General features: G+C 50.1%; 1 protein-coding gene across 1 annotated transcript in view; it reads right to left on the bottom strand.

Moving 5' to 3' along the window:
- Nucleotides 1–20,000, bottom strand: part of lingo3b (leucine rich repeat and Ig domain containing 3b) — a 34,164-nt gene that overhangs the window by 13,551 nt on the left and 613 nt on the right. Inside the window, exon 1 of the mRNA XM_084708393.1 lies at nucleotides 19,825–20,000. This exon is cut by the window's right edge and continues 613 nt beyond it. The gene's annotated coding sequence lies outside the window, so the exon portion shown is untranslated. The remainder of the gene's footprint in view (nucleotides 1–19,824) is intronic.

Below are 20,000 nucleotides of genomic sequence, written 5' to 3' on the forward strand. Positions count from 1 at the left end.
ATGAGGAGACGAGGAGGAGGAGAGGAGGAAAGGAGGAGATGAGGAGGAGGAGGAGATGAGGAGAGGAGGAGGAGGAGATGAGGAGGAGATAAGGAGGAGATGAGGAGGAGGAGATGAGGAAAGAGGAGGAAACTTCACCCGACTATTGAGACGCATCCCTGCTAGTAGAGCTGTGAGCTTGGAATGAATCCCTGCCAGTGGCCTCTGGTCCTGCTGTCCTGCACATGACTGTAACTGTGCTGTGGAGGTGTGAAACTCCAGTCCTGGAAGAGTTGGCAGGGGCATAAAGGCTGGCAAGGAGGGAACATTTAATTAGAGGTGGCCAAGCTAATGATGGCCACACCCCGCAGAGCACTGACCCTCTTTCTACTGGCACGCAGAAACATCCCTCACACACACTCACACACACACTAACACATTTATAAAACACACGGACAGAAACATCACACACACACACATTTATAAAACATGGGCACATGACGTGATCACACCCATACGTCTATAATACACCAGCACACAGTAAGATCACACATACACACGCGTGCACACTCACACACACACACACACACACACACACACACACACACACACACACACACACACACACACACACACACACACACACACACTGAGAGGAGTGACCTTGTCGTTGACCTTGTGAGCCGTTAGCGGCAGCCAGGCCGGGCTTCGTTCACTTAGGACACTGCATGATTCACTCATTAACCTTGATTCATCCATCCAATTTGATTCATTTATCACATGTGACTGAATCATTATCTTATTTAAGTAATTAAACTTGTTTCACTCATTCAAGATGATTCATTTCCTCTGCATAACAACCTCTACCGACAAAAATAAGTACTAATATCAGAAAAGTCTACAAACTATAACAAACTATTTGTACTTCATGAATCTCTGTTGGGTTGTTACATTCCAGTTCTACATTTATGAGTTTGAACTTAACCTTAGCCATCAGCTGACAGTAACCCATGGTTACCATGTGGTCATTCCACACATTCTATTTCTAGATGATGACATCATGTTTTCCTCTTTCGGCTCCTCACGCAATCATGTGATTGGTGGGTTCAGAGGTCAAACCACGGATGTTTTATTATACATCCCTCTGGTTGCCAGGCAGATTCCAACTTGGTGTCTGTGGCAGAGGGCTAAAAAGGGAAACGATTGGCTTTCAATGCTGACTGAAGCCACACCCACACGTTCAGGAAACACACCCATGCACACACTAGCTCTATTAGAGGGCTGTGGAGGTCTACACACGCACGCAAGCACTCATACATCCACAAGCACAGACACACACAAACGGGTCTGGTTGAATGGTTTGCCAAAATAACAGCACGACTTCCAGTAATGACAAGCTTTCTGAGGAGGAACTCCTCCTCTCTCACGCACTCACACACGGAAAAACACGCACTCGCAAACACACACGCGGATGATCAGAAAAACATATTCTGGCTTCAGCAGAAGAACACCACCGTTAAGAGTCAATGGAGATGCAGCCTTATCGAGAAGGTAAAAAGGTCTAATTGGCCTAGTTGGTGCTGCCTGGGAATCAAAAACAAACATCCCCATCGCGGCCCGCCCTCAGCAGCAGCATTAGAAGCAGCAACCGGGTGCACTTCTTTTGATGTGTGGAGCCGGCGCCTGTCTCTGTGAAGTGGAACGATGGGACTCGTCTTTTCGGGGCAGATGAAGCGATCTGTCTGATCAGCGAGCTGGCGCTAAGCCAGACGGCGCGCGGATAACAGACTTACAACCCATTAACTATGATGTGTGTGTGTGTGGGCTTTGTACAGTACTGTTGTTGTGAGTGGGTGTTTGTATGTGTGTCTGTGAGTGTGCTGGGTCTGTGTCGTTATAAGTCATTTATTCTGGCAGGCGATTGTTTGTGCTGGAGTCTAATTAGCGAGAGAGAGCAGAGGTTATTTAGGTTCTTAATGCAATTAGGAATGGAGGAGAGGAAGACGGAGAGAGGGAGGAGAGACACAAAGAGGAACAGCTGAAGTTCTGTATCAAACAACACTGAACTAGAGACAAGCACCTTTCCTTTGATTAGGGCACTCAGGCTAGCTGGCTTTTTGGTTAAGGTTTGTCTCTTCCCCCACCCCCCCTCTCATCGCTCTGTCTCTCTTCCTTCCTTTCTCTCTCTATCTTTTGGTCTCATCTGGTCAGCCATCTCATCCGGTCAGCCATCCATTTGGAGCAGGCGAATATCGAAAATACAGAGTTTTTTGAAATCTATAATAATTCAGGTTTTGACCAAAGCTCGTAGTTATGGCAACATGAATGTGCAGGGGCTCGCTGACCACCTCTCATCATGTGACCCGGTTACTGATACCATCCAGGAAACAGGATCAAGTGAGCTCCACACTGATTACCGGGAAACCAGGAAATGATGGCATTTGTACTTCCTGTCTGGTGTGAATGTAAACAGTCCTTAAGGTTTAGTGATTGGACTGAGACAAGATGGCGGAGGAGTGGATGAGAGAGAGAAAGACAGTGTGTGTGTGTGAGTGTGTTTGTGTGTGTGTGTGTGTGTGAGTGTGTGTGTGAGTGTGAGTGATAGGTGGACACTGGGAGGATAATCGTATTTCTCAACACCAAAGAAAACAGAGACGGCCAAGATTGTGATCCAAGCAGCCGAGGAGAAAACACACCCCCTGCGGGTTAGAGCTGGAGGAGAAACAGCCCCATTCACTCACGCTGGAGAATGTGTGTGTGTTATGTGCATATTGTGTGTGCGTCCTTGTGTGTATGTTTTGAGCGTGTGTTGTGTGTTGTGTGTGCGTCCTTGTGTGTATGTTTTGAGCGTGTGTTGTGTGTTGTGTGTGCGTCCTTGTGTGTATGTTTTGAGCTTGTGTGTGTGTTGTGTGTGCGTCCTTGTGTGTATGTTTTGAGCGTGTGTGTGTGTTGTGTGTGCGTCCTTGTGTGTATGTTTTGAGCGTGCGTGTTGTGTGTGCGTCCTTGTGTGTATGTTTTGAGCGTGTGTTGTGTGTTGTGTGTGCGTCCTTGTGTGTATGTTTTGAGCGTGTGTGTGTGAGAGATAACTTATTTCCCCATGGGATTCAGGTGAAAGGGAATTAATTCCATCCTCCAGCTCGTTAAACAGGTGAAAGCCAAACTAGGAATTTGAAGCCGAGACAATCAGCTCCTGAGTGCTGCCATGACTGACTGTCCTATGAGAGAAGATAAGAGGAGAGAGAGAGAGAGAGAGAGAGAGCGATGTGGTGGAAAGTCTGAGACAGATGGAGAGATGTGGGTGAAGAGAGGGATGTATAAGGATGGGGGAGTGGAGAGAGGTATATAAGATAAGGTAAGGGGACAGAGAGATGAATAATAGGAAAAATTGTGAGAGATGGAGACATAAAATGAAGGACACAGGAGGAGGAAAGATGGAAATGCAAAGACGGAGAGAACAGATGGATCTGGATGGAGAGAGAGCGAGAGACTAAGAGAGAGAGAGACTAAGAGAGAGAGAGAGAGAGAGAGAGAGAGAGAGAGAGACTAAGAGAGAGAGAGGTAGAGACTGAGAGAGAGAGAGACTAAGAGAGAGAGAGGTAGAGACTGAGAGAGAGAGAAAGAGAGAGAGAGACTAAGAGAGAGAGAGAGAGAACGAGACTAAGAGAGAGAGAGAGAGAGACTGAGAGAGAGAGAGAGAGAGAGAGAGAGAGAGAGAGAGAGAGACTAAGAGAGAGAGAGAGAGAGGGAGAGAGTTGAAACAGCAGAGGGTGGGCGCAGGGGGAGGTGTGAGACTTGCTCCTGCCCACTCAGTCTCTCTGTCAGCCGGCGATGACAGAAGAAGGTTAGAGTCGTTCCACCGACCGCACAATCTAATGATGCTAAACAGGCCTGATGGCTCCAGACGACGGAGAGGCAGAGAGGAGCGTCTCATCTACATGAGGAGCTCTTCCCTCGTCTCTGACCCCGCCGCAAGTGGCCGCAAGTGGCCGCCAAGTCTCTGCGCGCTCCACGGCCGAGCACTGACCATGAGATTCTCGCCGTTGGAAAATGAAAATTGCCGGCGTTTCACTCGTTTAGGTTTAACTTGAAGGTTGCTGGTTCGATGCAAAAAAAAATGCATTTGTGCCAAATGACGTTGTGTCCTTGGGCAAGGCACTTCACCCTACTTGCCTCGGGGGGGAATGTCCCTGTACTTATTGTAAGTCACTCTGGATAAGCGTCTGCTAAATGACTAAATGTCAATGTAATGTTACAGGAAGGACAATGTCTGTCGTTGCAGTACACTCTCAGGAAATCTAGTTTATTTAGAACCATTCTCCCCAGTACCTACAACTCATCCTGGAACTGTATGGGTACCTACCCCAGGCCAGAGTTTTGTCTGAAGTCATTAGACTGTGTGGAAACCCAGTTGTGACTGTGGGACGTGTTTCTAAAGGGCTTTCAGACAGGAAGCATTCTCCAACACTCAGTAAACTAGCCTGTCTCAAACAGGTCAGTTCTGCTCTCTGAGCCAGACACAGCACGACTGCTGCCCACGTATCCACCACGCAGTAGTCTGGCCTGGGTACAGGAACGGAGAGAGAGAGAGAGAGAGACAGAGTGAGTGATATGAGAGTGAGAGCGGCAGAAAGAGAGAGAGTGAGTGACAGAGAAAAAAAGAGAGAGGGAGAGTGAGAGGTGAAGCAAAAGCGAGAGAGAACGAAAAAATATAGCAGAGGTGGGAGGGTTGATATGTGACAGCTCTCCTTCCCTCCTTCTTTGAAGAGCATCTTGCTGATGGAATCCCACTGTGAGGATGGGTGAGGCAGCACTGTCTGCTGGGGGAAGGAACAGGGACAGGTGGGGAGGTGGAGGAGGAGAGGGGGAGGAGGAGAGGGGGAGGAGGAGGGACAGGGGAAAAGGGGGTGCCTAAAGAGACTCTTCTGGAAGACAGAACCAAAACTCTGTTTTCTCTGATAGTGATGCTGAGAAGCAGAGCATCCATCCCTCACACACACACACACACACAAGCACACACACGCACACGCACACACACACACACTCACACACACACCACAGACAAAAAACAGCTCATCCAAAGCTCAACCTCAAAGGGATATGCTTTCAGGAATCCCCTTGTAAGAGAAATGCCTTCCATCCTTGTCTTCAAACAGACCAGCTATCCTCCAGCCATCTCCAGGACAACAACAAACACCCCACAATCAGCACAGCGTGGGAGGCTGGAGGCCACGGCATTAACGCTAGCACACCGCAAGAGGACAAAGGTTTGACCTCTGATTCAACCGTCAGGAGTTAACAGCCAATGCCGTTTTTTATTCCTGAGCTTTTATCATTTCTACACAGAGGAAATGTATGTGTGTGTGTGTGTGCTTAGCCCTGGGGCCACAACAGTAGTCTACCTTCTCTATGATTCACTGATTCTGCTAGCTTAGCCCTGCTAGCTTAGCCCTGGGACCAGTCTACACCAGCAGTCTACTTTCTCTATGATTCACTGATTCTCTAATTCTGAGAGGATAGTAACAGACAGAGAGAGACAGAGATTGAGAGGGTGGGAGAGAGAGAGACAGAGACAGAGACAGAAAGGAAGGAAGAGATAGATCGAGAAAGAGAATGGGAGAGGGAGGGAGAGAGAAATCGAAATGGAAAGAGAGATCGAGAAAAAGAGATAGCGAGTGTGAGATCAGGAAACAGAGAGAGAGAGGGAGGGAGGGAGAGAGAGAGAGAGAGACAGAGAGAGAGAGGGAGAGAGACAGTGCAGTGGATGTGAACGTGAACGGGATGCAGACAGCTCTGTGATTGTAGTGCTCCACGGGAAACAGTGACCCCAATGGCCAATGCTCTCATTGGTTCGCTGGCTCGCCAGCCGTACTGGCTGAGCCAATAGAAACAGTCGCTAGGGTTTTGGAGGTAATGAAAAGGAAAAAAAAAGAGAGAAGGAGGGAGGTGATAGAAAGAGAGAGAATAATATAATGAATGATAAGAAGAAAACAGGGAGAGAGAAGAAGAGAGATAGAAAGAGAGAGAGAGATGAAGAATAAAAGCAAAAAGAGAATCCGCTGGGGAGAAAGTGATAGAGAGAGAGAGAGAGAGAGAGAGAGCGCTCGAGAGAGAGAGAGAGAGAGAAAGAGAGAGAGAAAGAGAGAGTTAGAGGGAGAAAGAGTTACAGAAAGAGAGAGTTAGAGAGAGGAGAGAGAGAGAGAGAGAGAGAGAGAGAGAGAGAGAGAGAGAGAGAGAGAGAGAGAGAGAGAGAGGGAGAGAGATAAAGAGAGAGAGAGAGAGAGAGAGGGAGAGAGAGAGAGGGATGGGGATGAAGAGTGAGAGGAAGCATGGTGAAGAAGGAGGGGAGAGCTTAGTTCTGTATAGCAGCTGAGGAAACAAAGGCCACATTCACTCAGCATCGATAATACCCTTCAGAACACAAGCCCTATGTGTGTGTCTGTGTGTGTCTGAGTGTCTGTGTGTGTGTGAGTGTGTGTGTGTGTGTGCGTGTCGTTGTTCACAGTGGGACGCTTGGTTTTGATCACACTGCTTAAATCTCCATCTCCCCAGGGTTCCCTCAGCAACAGCGACACATAACCTTATCTCACACACACACACACACACACACACACAGCAGGTAGACGGTATTACGGTGAAGGAAAAACTCTGTAAATACTGCCCAGTGTACCAGGGAGAGGTGGAGCAATAGGGAGGGAGGGATAGAAGACAAGAGGAAGATAGAGAGCTATACGGAGGGAGAGAAATGGAGGAAGGATGGGAAAATGAAGGCAGAGAGCATAAGAGACTGTGCATGTGAGGCAGAGGCAGAGATAGAGAGACATAGAGAGTGTGTGAGATTGAGAGAGATATAAAGAGAGAGAGAGTGTGTGATATTGAGAGAGATAGAAAGAGAGAGAGAGTGTGTGATATTGAGAGAGATAGAAAGAGAGAGAGAGTGTGTGAGATTGAGAGACAGATGGGGGTCAGATGGCTGAGAGGTTAGGAAATCGGGCTATTAATCAGAAGGTTGCCGGTTCGATGTCCAGCCGTGTAATTGATGTTGTGTCCTTGGGCAAGGCACTTCACCCTATTTGCCTCGGGGGGAATGTCCCTGTACTTACTGTAAGTCGCTCTGGATAAGAGCGTCTGCTAAATGACTAAAACTGTTAAAAACAATGGAGATAGAAAGAGAGAGTGTGAGTGAGTGATCGAGCCAGAGGGCAGGGTTGTGTGGAGGTCAGTCGTTGCTGAGCAGAATGCTGGTGGAACAGAAAGCACCCCTGACATTCATTAGACTTCTTAGGTTCTCCAGACCCCCCCCCCCCCATGCACACATACACACACCCTGGACACACACACACATCACTAACCAGCAATTGCATCTCATTATCTTGTTAGGTTCATGGTAATAATTGAATGATTGAATGTGGCATCCATGTTCCAGCAGCAACTACACACCTCTAGGAAGTACAATTACAGAGCTGGAATAGCCTACTGGTTTGCACATACACACACATACACACACATACACACAAACTTGATGTCCAGTGTATTATGCCTACACTACCTCCAACAGCTGCTGCGGTTGCCTGGCAACGGGACATGCCAGAGTCTTTATCTCTGAACCAATCAGAGAGGTTTATCACTTTATCAATCACCCTACTGGCCCCTGATTGGTCAGAGAGACTGGATCTCCACTCAGCCAGCAGGTTGATGTTACTGGCAGTTCACGTGAAAACTGTTGCTGTTATGCAAAACCAGATTAGATCATTTTTATCTAACCTCATTCCAGAAATGTTCTGCTCTCTCTCTCTCTCTCTCTCTCTCTCTCTCTCTCTCTCTCTCTCTCTCTCTCTCTCTCTCACTTTTCAAAAAAATAAAAAAAGGTATCTGGTTGATAATGAAATGTTTCTTTCCTCTCTCGTTCTCGATGCCCTCTACCGTATATCTGTCTGTCTCTCCCTCCGTCTCTTCAACTGACGTTTTGATCTCCCTACCTGTACCTCTCTCCCTCCCCTGTCCCCCCCTCTCTTCCCTCAGCTCTCTCTCCCCCACTCTCCCTCTCCTCCACAGTCTCCCTGCTGTCAGTGAGCAGCCAAGACAGTCATTCAGTTCCTTCATCTGCCGACAAGACTAGAGATCCGTGTGTGTGTGTGTGTGTGTGTGTGCTGATGTTTCTGAATTGAATGCAAGGTTTTCTCTTCATGGAGAAAGATACTGAATAATCACTTGAATAATTGTTATAGTTGCATTCGTTCGCAAATTCCACAGTCACAAACACCTCCACACACACACACACACACACACATTAAAGACATGCTGATGCGCTCATAACACACAACAACACTTGATGCTGAGGCAGAAACAGAAAGTTGATCTTTCCCTCCTTCCTCCTCTCTGCTTAGCATGCACTCCAAGGTTGGATAAAAGAGAGGAAGAATCTGTTCTGTTCATTCCAGAGTGAAAAAGGGTGACTGGTGGGAGGATGGAGAGAAGGAGAGAAGGAGAGAGGGAGAGAAAGAGACAAAGACAGAGAAAGAGTGAAAGATTCTGACAGCTCGCCGGTCTAAAATAGCCTGAATGTCTGTGCTCTGAAATGAATTTTTTCCTGATCCTAATTTCACCCAGGAACCTGAATTATTCATTCTAGACCAATGACACATGGGCAGGGGGACAAAGAACCCAGGCTCTATTTAGATTCACATAATAAATTCATGACTCACTGTTAAAAAAGAAGAGAGAAGTGGAGGCATGAAGAGACAAGAAGAGATGAGAGGAGGAGAGGAGGGTAGAGGAGAGGAGGTGAGGAGAGGAGGTGAGGAGAGGAGGATAGAGGAGGGTAGAGGAGAGGAGGAGGGTAGGGTAGAGGAGGGTAGAGGAGAGGTGGAGGATAATGATTCACACAAGCCTTGTTGAAGGCAGGGTTAGTGTAGTGGAGATGTGTAACAAGGTAAAAGTGTAGAGTGAGGGGAGGAAGAAATTGGAAGTGGAGAGGGAGCAGTAGAGGGAACAGGACAGGGGGGAGGAAACGAAAGGAGGACAGGGGGGAAAGGAGAGGGGAGGAGGAGAGGGGAGGAGGAGAGGAAGTTACAAAGGAACAGAATGCCATAGCAAAAGGTTGGAGCTGACAGATGTGGTAGACAGACAGAGATGAAGGGAGAGAGAGAGAGAGAGGGAGAGAGAGATAGGGAAAGAGAGGGAGAGGAGAGAGAGTGAGAGAGATAGGAAGAGAGAGGGACAGACAGACAGACAGACAGAGACAGGTGGTGGAAATTATCTGGTATCTACAGGAAGGCAGAGTGGAGCTGGGTAAACATCACTGGTGTGGCTCTGTACTCTGTGCTCTGTTTGCTGGCATCTGGAAACACTATATAAATACACATAGACCTTCTGTAAGATCAGATAGAGAGAGAGAGAGAGAGAGAGAGACAGAGAGAGACACATAGATAGAGAGTAAGAGAGAGAGAAGGAGAGAGAGACAGAGAGAGAGAGACATAGATAGAGAGTAAGAGAGAGAGAGAGATGGGTTGTTGACCCTTTCTCAGCTAATCATGGTCATCTAACAGAACAACAGAGGCAGCCAAGGGACATACACACTCACCCACACATACACACTGTCATGCTAGGGTATATGTCATGCACACACACACTGACTGTCACACTAGTGTGTGCATCACACACATACTAACACACCCCGACTCACACGCACACCCATTCAGTCCCACCAGGCCATGTATCACATCCCTGCCTTTGCCATCGTCACGCATGTCTTATGTCACCCTCCCTCCCTCCCTCCCAGCCCCTCTCTCCCTTCCAGCGCCTCTCTCTCCTGACCAGCCTCTCTCTCCCCTGACCAGCACCTCTCTCTCCCTCCCAGCCCCTCTCTCCCCTGACTAGCACCCCTCTCTCCCTCCCAGCCTCTCTCTCTCCCTCCCAGCCTCTCTCTCCCCTGACCAGCCCCTCTCTCTCCCCTGACCAGCCCCTCTCTCTCCTGACCAGCCCCTCTCTCTCCCCTTACCAGCCCCTCTCTCTCCCCTGACCAGCCCCTCTCTCTCCCCTTACCAGCCCCTCTCTCTCTCCTGACCAGCCTCTCTCTCCCCTGACCAGCACCTCTCTCTCCCTCCCAGCCCCTCTCTCCCCTGACTAGCACCCCTCTCTCTCCCCTTACCAGCCCCTCTCTCTCCCCTGACCAGCCCCTCTCTCTCCCCTTACCAGCCCCTCTCTCTCCCCTGACCAGCCCCTCTCTCTCCCCTTACCAGCCCCTCTCTCTCTCCTGACCAGCCTCTCTCTCCCCTGACCAGCACCTCTCTCTCCCTCCCAGCCCCTCTCTCCCCTGACTAGCACCCCTCTCTCCCTCCCAGCCTCTCTCTCTCCCTCCCAGCCTCTCTCTCCCCTGACCAGCCCCTCTCTCTCCCCTGACCAGCCCCTCTCTCTCTCCCCTGACCAGCCCCTCTCTCTCTCCTGACCAGCCCCTCTCTCCTGACCAGCCCCTCTCTCTCCCCTGACCAGCCCCTCTCTCTCCCCTTACCAGCCCCTCTCTCTCCCCTGACCAGCCCCTCTCTCTCCCCTTACCAGCCCCTCTCTCTCTCCTGACCAGCCCCTCTCTCTCCCCTTACCAGCCCCTCTCTCTCTCCTGACCAGCCCCTCTCCCCTGACCAGCCCCTCTCTCTCCCCTTACCAGCCCCTCTCTCTCCCCTGACCAGCCTCTCTCTCTCCCCTGACCAGCCCCTCTCTCTCTCCTGACCAGCCCCTCTCTCCTGACCAGCCCCTCTCTCTCCCCTTACCAGCCCCTCTCTCTCCCCTGACCAGCCTCTCTCTCTCCCCTGACCAGCCCCTCTCTCTCTCCTGACCAGCCCCTCTCTCCTGACCAGCCCCTCTCTCTCCCCTGACCAGCCCCTCTCTCTCCCCTTACCAGCCCCTCTCTCTCTCCTGACCAGCCTCTCTCTCTCCCCTGACCAGCCCCTCTCTCTCTCCTGACCAGCCTCTCTCTCTCTCCTGACCAGCCCCTCTCTCTCCCCTGACCAGAGCCGCTCTCTCCCAGCCAGCCTTGGCTCCGGAGGCGCGGGGCTCTCCGAAACACCAGAGTTTAACGTCCAGCGGAGCACATGATTCGACACAATTGTGTGTTTCCGTGGCAATCGGAGCGGCAGCCAACAAGGATTTTGGATTGGGTCTCTCGGGCGAGTGACCTTTCACAGGCAGTAACCAATGGTTACGCATCGGCGGAGCGCGGTAAGTCGCTTTAAGTGTTGACTCTCGCGCACGGCGCTGTAAAGTGTAAGTTATGGTGACCCAAACAAAGGATGCCGTGTGCGCTGGCGTTCCCCCCGCAGCCTCCTCCAGAGATGTCCACTCTCATCACACTCTCACCCACTGGAAACTGCTTACATCAAAGCTGTTTCAGTGACATCATCTCTTCTGTAAACAAGAAGAAATACTGTTGAATCAATTAACATAACCCGAACTCTGCTGGTGGTCCGGGACCCTTCCAGAACCTCCTCGGTTCACACACACACACACACCCACACACACACACACCCAGTTGCTCTGCTTGGGTTCATACATTACAAGCACTTACAGATTTACAGTGTCCCCTTGAGGGTTTAGGTTGGTTGAGGGGCAGTTCTATGGGCGTATGTGAAGCCCTCTGTGACATGCTTGCGTGTAAAAAGGGCTATACAAATAAATTTGATTTGATTTGATTTACAGTGAGTGTGTATATAGATGCCAAGGAGATGTGTGGTGCGTTGGTTCTTGATAACACAGTCTTGTAACACTGGGAGGCAAGCTGGTACTGAGACACTTAACACTCTAGGAGGAGAGAGGGAGAGGGGAAGGGACAGAAAGAGAGAGAGCGAGAAGAGAGGGAAAGGGGGAGAAACAGAGAGAAAGAGAGATGAAGACAGAGAGATGGGCATAGGATGAGAGGGAAAGGGACAGGGAGGAGAGAGAGGAAGAGGAGGAGAGTAAAAGAGACAGATTGAGAGGGATTAAAAGAGAGAGACAGAGGTGGGAGGGGAGGGGTGTTCGCGGAGGGAATCCTGTCCAGTTTCAGAGTCTCCAGTCTGTAGGGGATGTAAATCAGACCACTCCGGTGATGGTTAACTGCCTCACCAGGGAATACACACTGAGCGTTTCACTGCCTTCACAGGCTGCCGGAGACACAGTCTGCTGTGCTCCCCCTTGCCACACACACACACACTCACACACACACACACACACACATTCACACACACACACACACACACACACACACTCACACACACACACACACTCACATACTCACACAGTCTTCCTAACCCAAAGTGAACTGCACACTAATCGATCCACACTCCTACACATGCACCCTACATGAGATGTTTACCCTGGGAGTCGTGTTGCTAGAGTTAATGAACAGAGTCTTGCCCCCTGCCCACCACTCTGACCCGACAGATGGCAATGGTCCTCAGAGCCAGAGATACACACACACACAGACACACTATCACTCACCCATACACAACTCTCTCTTTCACACACACACACACACACACACACACACACACACACACACAATGTGAAAGACTCAAATGGCCAAAAGCTATTTTGAGTGAACACTAGAAATTTCAATTAATTTAACTGAGCTTACTGAGAGCTTTCCAGATCTCATTACTAACCTTGAACCATGGGTTCATCATCAGACTAAAGGGCTTCAACACACAAACACACAGACAAACAGACACACATGCACTCATTCAGACTAAGAAAAAGGTCATAGAATGAGGAGGGGATCAGAGGTGAGTGCAGGGAGGGGAGGGTCATGTGGGGGAGAAGGGGAGGGGGTGAGAGGGAGGGGGGAGTCAGAGGGGGGGGGGGTGAAGGGGTGAGATGGAGGGGGTGAGCTGAGGGCATCTGTCCTCCTGGTTGGTCATTAACTGAGCTGCATTATTAAAGAAGCAGGTGATACTACTCAACCTGTATTAACATACAGAGAGGACACCGACACATACACACTAACCACACACTCACTAACAAACACAAACCACACACACACAAACATACTAACCACACGCGCACACACACTAACCACACGCACACACTGTAACCACACGCACACAGACACTCCCCACACACACACACAAACACACACACCATGCACACATCACACATATCCAGATACACACACACAGGTGAAACTACTTAACCTGCTTTAACATTCAATGAAGAAAGGAAGGCGCACACACACACACAGTGAACCGACACAACCAGCATCAACAATTGATGAAGGCAGAGGAACAAGACTACTCAACTTTAACTGAACAGAGAAACTGGGAGCACAGCTAAACACAAACACACACACACCCCAGCCTGTGTAAGCAGCAAGCTGAATGAAGGAGACTGCCAGGGTGAGAAGGAGAAAATGAAAACAGAGGGTAGATGCCTCTGACTCACAGCACTGAGAATGCAGCCAAGAAAGTAAATGAAAGTAAATGAAACAGAAAAAGAAAAGAGAGAAAATAGACAGACAAACAGAGAGAGGGGGGATGGAGAAGGAGAGAGAGAGAGAGAGAGAGAGAGGGGAGGTAGGGAGAGAGAGAGAGAGAGAGAGAGAGAGAGGGGAGGTAGGGAGAGAGAGAGAGAGAGAGAGAGAGAGAGAGAGAGAGGAGGTAGGGAGAGAGAGAGAGAGAGAGAGAGAGAGAGAGAGAGAGAGAGAGAGAGAGGAGGTAGGGAGAGAGAGAGAGAGAGAGAGAGAGAGAGAGAGAGAGAGAGAGAGCGAGAGAGAGAGAGAGAGGGGAGGTAGGGAGAGAGAGAGAGGGGAGGTAGGGAGAGAGAGAGAGAGAGAGAGGGAGGTAGGGAGAGAGAGAGAGAGAGAGGGGAGGTAGGGAGAGAGAGAGAGAGAGAGAGAGAGAGAGAGAGAGAGAGAGAGGAGGGAGGTAGAGAGAGAGAGAGAGAGAGAGAGAGAGAGAGAGAGAGAGAGAGAGAGAGAGAGAGAGAGAGACAGAGAGAGACAGAGAGAGACAGAGAGAGAGGGGGGAAGAGAGAGACTTTGACTTTTAAAGATACCTTTATTGAGCAGTTAGAACTGCCAGCCAACCAAGCTGTTTCGCCACACCAAACCTTTCTTATCAAGACAAAACCACTTCACTTACAACTCCCACACAATATTAATTCCTCATCAAACCCAAAAAATATATAAAAATCAATAACAATAAATACAGACCCCCCTTTTCACAGCTTTAACTCTAGACCCCCCTCCCCATCCACCATGCAAAATGTTGTCCATTATTGTCCTTCTGGGAACGTCCTTCCGCCAAGCATCTGGATAAGATTTTATAGTCCTAACATAAAAGAGACACAGGTCTCCAGTTCTTGAGCAGCCCTAGATCCCCCTTTTTAGGCAGCAGTGACAACACTGCCCGCCTACAGCTGCTTGGAAGCATGTGTTTCCCAAACGCCTCCTGGTAAACCTCCAGTAGGTCAGGACCCAAAACACCCCAAAAGTGCCGGTAGAACTCAGCTGGTAGGCCATCTAGCCCTGGGGACTTCCCCACCAACAGCTGCTGGACTGCAGCAGTGAGCTCTTGGCCTCCCTCTGGTCTGACCTGAGCTTTGCCAGGTCCTGCAGCAGCTCATGGGCATTCTCAGGATCCTTGTCCCCAGCCCCATACAGGTCCGCATAAAACGCCCTGGTGCACCTCCTAACCTCCGCTGGATCTTTAGTGATCCCACCTGAAGGCAGACGAAGATGGAGCATCTGTTTCCGCTCAATCTTCTTCCTCTCTAGGTTGAAAAAGAAAGCAGTGGGGCCGTCCATGTCCCTTATCATAGAGAGAGAGAAAGAGAGAGGGAGAGAGAGAGGGGGGGAGAGAGAGAGAGAGAGAGAGAGAGAGAGAGAGAGAGAGAGAGAGAGAGAGAGAGAGAGAGAGAGAGAGAGAGAAAGAGAGAGAGAGGGTGATGGAGGGTAGTGGAGGCTGAGATTGTTCCTCACAGCAGCCTTGGTGGCTACAGCAGGCGTGTGGGCCCCACAGGACTCCATCACACACACATACTCTACACACATACGCACAACACACACTCTACACCACACCCAAACACACACTGTTTCAAGCACAAGCACAAGGGAGGGCAGATAGGGAGGAGAGGGGGGATAGAAAGGGAGGAGAGGGAGGGTAGATAGGGAGGAGAGGGAGGGGAGAGAGGGAGAAGAGGGGGGGGTAGATAGAGACAGCCAAAGAGAATGGGGGGGTAATATATAATGCACTTTAGCAAAGGTGTTTTATGTGTGAAAAATCCATAAAACCATCTAAACACTAACGACAGGCGTCATAAATCCTTGTTTCCTTTCTGCTCGTCTCTCTGTGTTCTGACGTGTATGTGTGGAGTACGCACGGATGGTTATACGACTTGACCTTAAAAACTGGTGGAGGATTTGGAGGTTTTCCCCTGTGTTGAGGAATTATACAAGTAGTCCTGTGAAGTGACATTAGCACACACACACACACACACACACACAGCCATACACACACAGCTATAGCTTCCTGTGAAGAAGATTATACAATTAGCCGTGCTGACACAATGATGGGAGTCGACACTGGGGAGTAAACACAGCCTGGAAGGTCCATAACACACACACAGATGCATGAACACAAACACACACACAGATGCATGAACACAAACACACACACAGATGCATGAACACAAACACACACACACACACAGACCCATCCCCACCCTGGGTTGCATCTCCTGATAACAGTCTATAACACTGCCTCTGTCCTCTTAATAGCACACTTCAGTTCATCCTCCTCATCCACCCTGCACCCCCCCCCCCTCCCACCTCTAATCTAGTATAGCTTCACACTCCCTTTTCTCTCCCTTCATCCCTCCCTCACCAAATCCCCCAACCTCACTTCCTCTTCTCCTCTGCATCTCCCCTCTTCCTCTCCTCCAGTCCCCTCCTCCTCCCCTCCTCTCCCTCCTCCTCCCCCCCTCCTCCTCCCCTCCTCCTCCTCTAGTCCCTCAGGTATTCAAGGCTTTAACACTCTTTACCCGGCTGACGCTCAGATCCCTTGGTCACACTAGAGAGAGAAAGGGGGAGAGAGGGGGAGAGAAAGGGGAGAGAGAGGGTTAGGGAGAGAGAGGAAGAAGGGCAGAGAGACAGTGAAAGACAGAGGAGGAGAGATAACGAAAGAGATGGAGAGAGGGTTAGATGCGTTTGGTTCCGACACACTAATTCAGTCACACCCTTCACTCTCTCCCCCTCTCTCTCTCTCCCTCCCCTCCCCCCACTCTCTCCCTCCCCTCCCCCTCTCTCTCCATATCCTTGTCTCTCCTAAACACAGTCACTCTCTAAATCCCTCTCTATTTTGTAAACCGGCCCCCCTCCTTCGTCCTCTCTCCCCCGTCTCTCCATGTCTCCCCATGGCTGTGTAAAACCATCACCTACCCACTGGGTCCAATACATTAGTATTCAGCACCCGTCAACAGAGTCAACATTTTACTCCACGCTGTCTCCCTCCTCTCCTCCACTCTTTCGCTGCTCGCTCCTCCTCTTCCTCAACCCCCCTTCTTTTCATTCTCTGTCTCCAGATCGTTCCTTTAACTCCCTCCCTCCCTCTCTCCCTCTCTCCCTCCCCACCTCCCTCCCTCCCTCCCCACCTCCCTCCCTCCCTCTCTCCCTCCCTCCCTCCCTCCCCACCTCCCTCCCTCCCTCCCCACCTCCCTCCCTCCCTCCCCACCTCCCCCCCTCCCTCCCTCTCTCCCTCCCTCCCTCCCCACCTCCCTCCCTCCCTCCCCACCTCCCTCCCTCCCTCCCTCCCTCCCCACCTCCCTCCCTCCCTCTCTCCCTCCCTCCCTCCCCACCTCCCTCCCTCCCTCCCTCCCCACCTCCCTCCCTCCCTCTCTCCCTCCCTCCCTCCCCACCTCCCTCCCTCCCCACCTCCCTCCCTCCCCCCCTCCCTCCCTCCCTCCCTCCCTCCCTCCCTCCCTCCCTCCCTCCCTCCCTCCCTCCCTCCCTCCCTCCCTCCCTCCCCACCTCCCTCCCTCCCTCCCCACCTCCCTCCCTCCCTCCCTCTCTCCCTCCCTCCCTCCGAGGATGGGTAGGCCTCTCTGTACTGGAGAACCAGAACGCAGCTGCTCCAGAGCGTTACCAAACAAATAATTTGTTAAAACGCCCAAAATAAGAGCAAAAAATATATAAAAAATACACACACACATTTTTCATGTTATATAAATCTCCTTACGTGTTTACATGCCACACCTCTCCCATGGAGGAATGTGAATGAAATGTATGATTATAGAAAAATGATTTTCTAATGTGTTCATTTAGCAAAGGCCTTTATTGACGTACAATACAGTACTCCTCAGACCCCCCCTTCATTTCTCTAACCCTTCACATCTACATCCATCCATCCATCCATCCCTATGTCCCTCCACGCCATCCATCCATCCATCCCTCCATCCCTATGTCCCTCCAGTATGAACACGGTGGATATTACCCTGTGGAGAGTGCAGCTGTTGCATGATTTCCTGCTGTTGTACTAAAAGGGTCATAGGTGTATGGTAAGTGTGTGTGTGTTTGTGTGTGCGTGTGTGCATGATCATTCTAAAGGGGGTGATCGTGGGTGGCCTTACTACAACTGGGCCAGCTAACCCAACTACACAGAAGGACAGAGGAAATGCATTAGACTCAGGACAGAGTTCAAACACACACACAGGCAAGGCTGCACTGTCTCACACCTAGTCTGGTCATGCTGGGAAGGATAGAGAGGTTTGAAAGAGAGAGAGAGAGAGAGAAACCTTAACCAAAAAGCGTTCAGTTTTGTGATTGACAGTTTGGACTCTGACTCAGTGAAACAGCATGAGGGAGAATGACAGATTGCGTGAGAGAAAGGTAGAAAGGAATAATAACATTACGTGTTCCGTGTTCCCGATCCAAAATTACAGCTCTGTTTGATATGATTACTAATCCATAACAACACAAGTATTATCACCCAATGTTGTGTTAGATCTTTCTATCAACTTAAGTTCTAACTTAACGTAAACCAGTTCAAGTTTTGCTATTTTGGGCCTGTGGGGTAGTTCTTCGTAACTTAACTGCTTTCTTCGGACTAAAGCGTAATATCTGGATTATTATGATTATAAAAAAGAATCAGATGAAATATATCCATGCATGTGGGGATCTGAGAGAGGAAGTGTGATAAACACCATTTCTAGTAGTAGTTCTAATGACCTGTTGTTATTGACAAGCAGACACACCGATGGGGGGGGGGGGACAAACGAGTCTGTTGTCCCCGGCCAAGGGAAGGGGGGGGGGGGCAAGCCTGTCAGCTGGCTTGTTGACAAGATCCACCAAAGGTAAACAAAAGCTTATACAAAACCTCATTTAAATGATCGACATGTATGTTGCGTTTTCAGCTGCCCCATGTTGCCATGGAAACATATGACAGTCAGATTAAGTGAACGACATTTGTCAGAGAGAAAACTTGTGAATCGGTGTAATTCCACCCGGGAACACAACATGAAGGTTAAGAGAATTTAAGGATTAAAAAACGTTACGTTGTTCCTTCTGATGTAACCTGTCATAACATGACATGACACCATGACAGTCATCACCAGTATTTATACATCACACCTTATATGCAGCTGTGCCCAGGATTTGCAGTGTGTGTGTGTAGATGGTGTGCATGCATGGATGAGTGTGTATGAGTGTGTGTGTGCCTGAGTGAGACGGAATGTTCTGTATGTGTGTTTGTGTGTGTGTCTCTGTGTGTGTGCAAGCCTGCATATGTGTGTGTGTGTGTGACGGCCTCTGAGTGTGTCCCTCTGTGCGGGAGAGGATTTTAGGGTCAGCCTCAGCCTGTGAAACACTATCTACACGCCCCCCCGCCTCCCCCCTGACCCCCCCCCCCCGCCCCCCCCTGACCCCCCGCCCCCCCCCCCCCGGTTGTCTCAGAGCAGACAGCCAGACAGACACTGGGCAGCTTGTCTACGCACTTCCTCATACGGACAGAATCACTCTCAACTTCTTCCTTCCACAAGCGGCCGTTCGTCTCTTGTCCACATTTCCACAAGGCAGAGAGAGAATTCTTGTTTTTAAAATAAACGCACGATAATCCCCGCTCCCTCTGGGAGACTTTGATGAAAATATGTACGTTTAGAAAAATCTTCCTCAGGGAATTAAGTGCACGACTCACAGCCCTCTACCAACAACAACAAACTAAAACAAACAACAACAACAGCAGCAACGATATGCCACTATATTGCTCTGCATGCATTAGCGTCAATAATGTACGGCGAGTGATTAGAGACAGGTTGATCTGCAGCCGGGCTGATCTGCAGCCAGGCTGATCTGCAGCCAGGCTGATCTGCAGCCGGGCTGTAAACACGAGGGAGAGACAGGGTTGGAAATGTGTTGCACACGCATCATTACAACGCTGCTCAAACATGGTGGAGAGCAACGCCAGCGGATGTTAATAATGCCGCTCGCCAGAGGAGCTCCGACTGCCTGGACCAGTAAACAACACACGCACGCGTGCACAGCGCGTAGTGTACACCCACACACACCCACACACACACACAGTGCATATACACCCCCGCACACTCCCACACACACTCATATATAGCGTGTACCCACATTCACACACTTAGTAGAAGATACGCAGATATGACACAGGGACACACACACACACATCGCCTTCCTCTCTCTCTCTCTCTCTCTCTCTCTCTCTCTCTCTCTCTCTCTCTGAACCTGCAGGTGTGTGAGGCCAAGTCAGTAGACTTGTCAGGGCAGGAAGACATCACTGCACGTCAGACTGTCCAGCACCAGTGTGTGTGTGTGTGTGTGTGTGTCAGGAAGAGACACACATGAAAGAGTAAATCCGAACTCACCCAGGACTTAAGTGTGCTCTCTGCTCCCTCCTCATCTGTAGGGGGGTGTGGATCTGTTTGTTTTCTGTCGTCGAGTCCCTCTCTCCTCTCCTTCTCTCCTCCACTCCTCCACGCTCCTCCTCTCCGTCCAGAAGTTGGAGCCAGCCTTCAAGCCCTCCGCTCCTTGGGTCTCTTCA

The sequence above is a fragment of the Hypomesus nipponensis genome, chromosome 10 (genome assembly GCF_054491055.1).
Source record: "Hypomesus nipponensis isolate SF chromosome 10, ASM5449105v1, whole genome shotgun sequence".
Taxonomy (NCBI): domain Eukaryota; kingdom Metazoa; phylum Chordata; class Actinopteri; order Osmeriformes; family Osmeridae; genus Hypomesus; species Hypomesus nipponensis.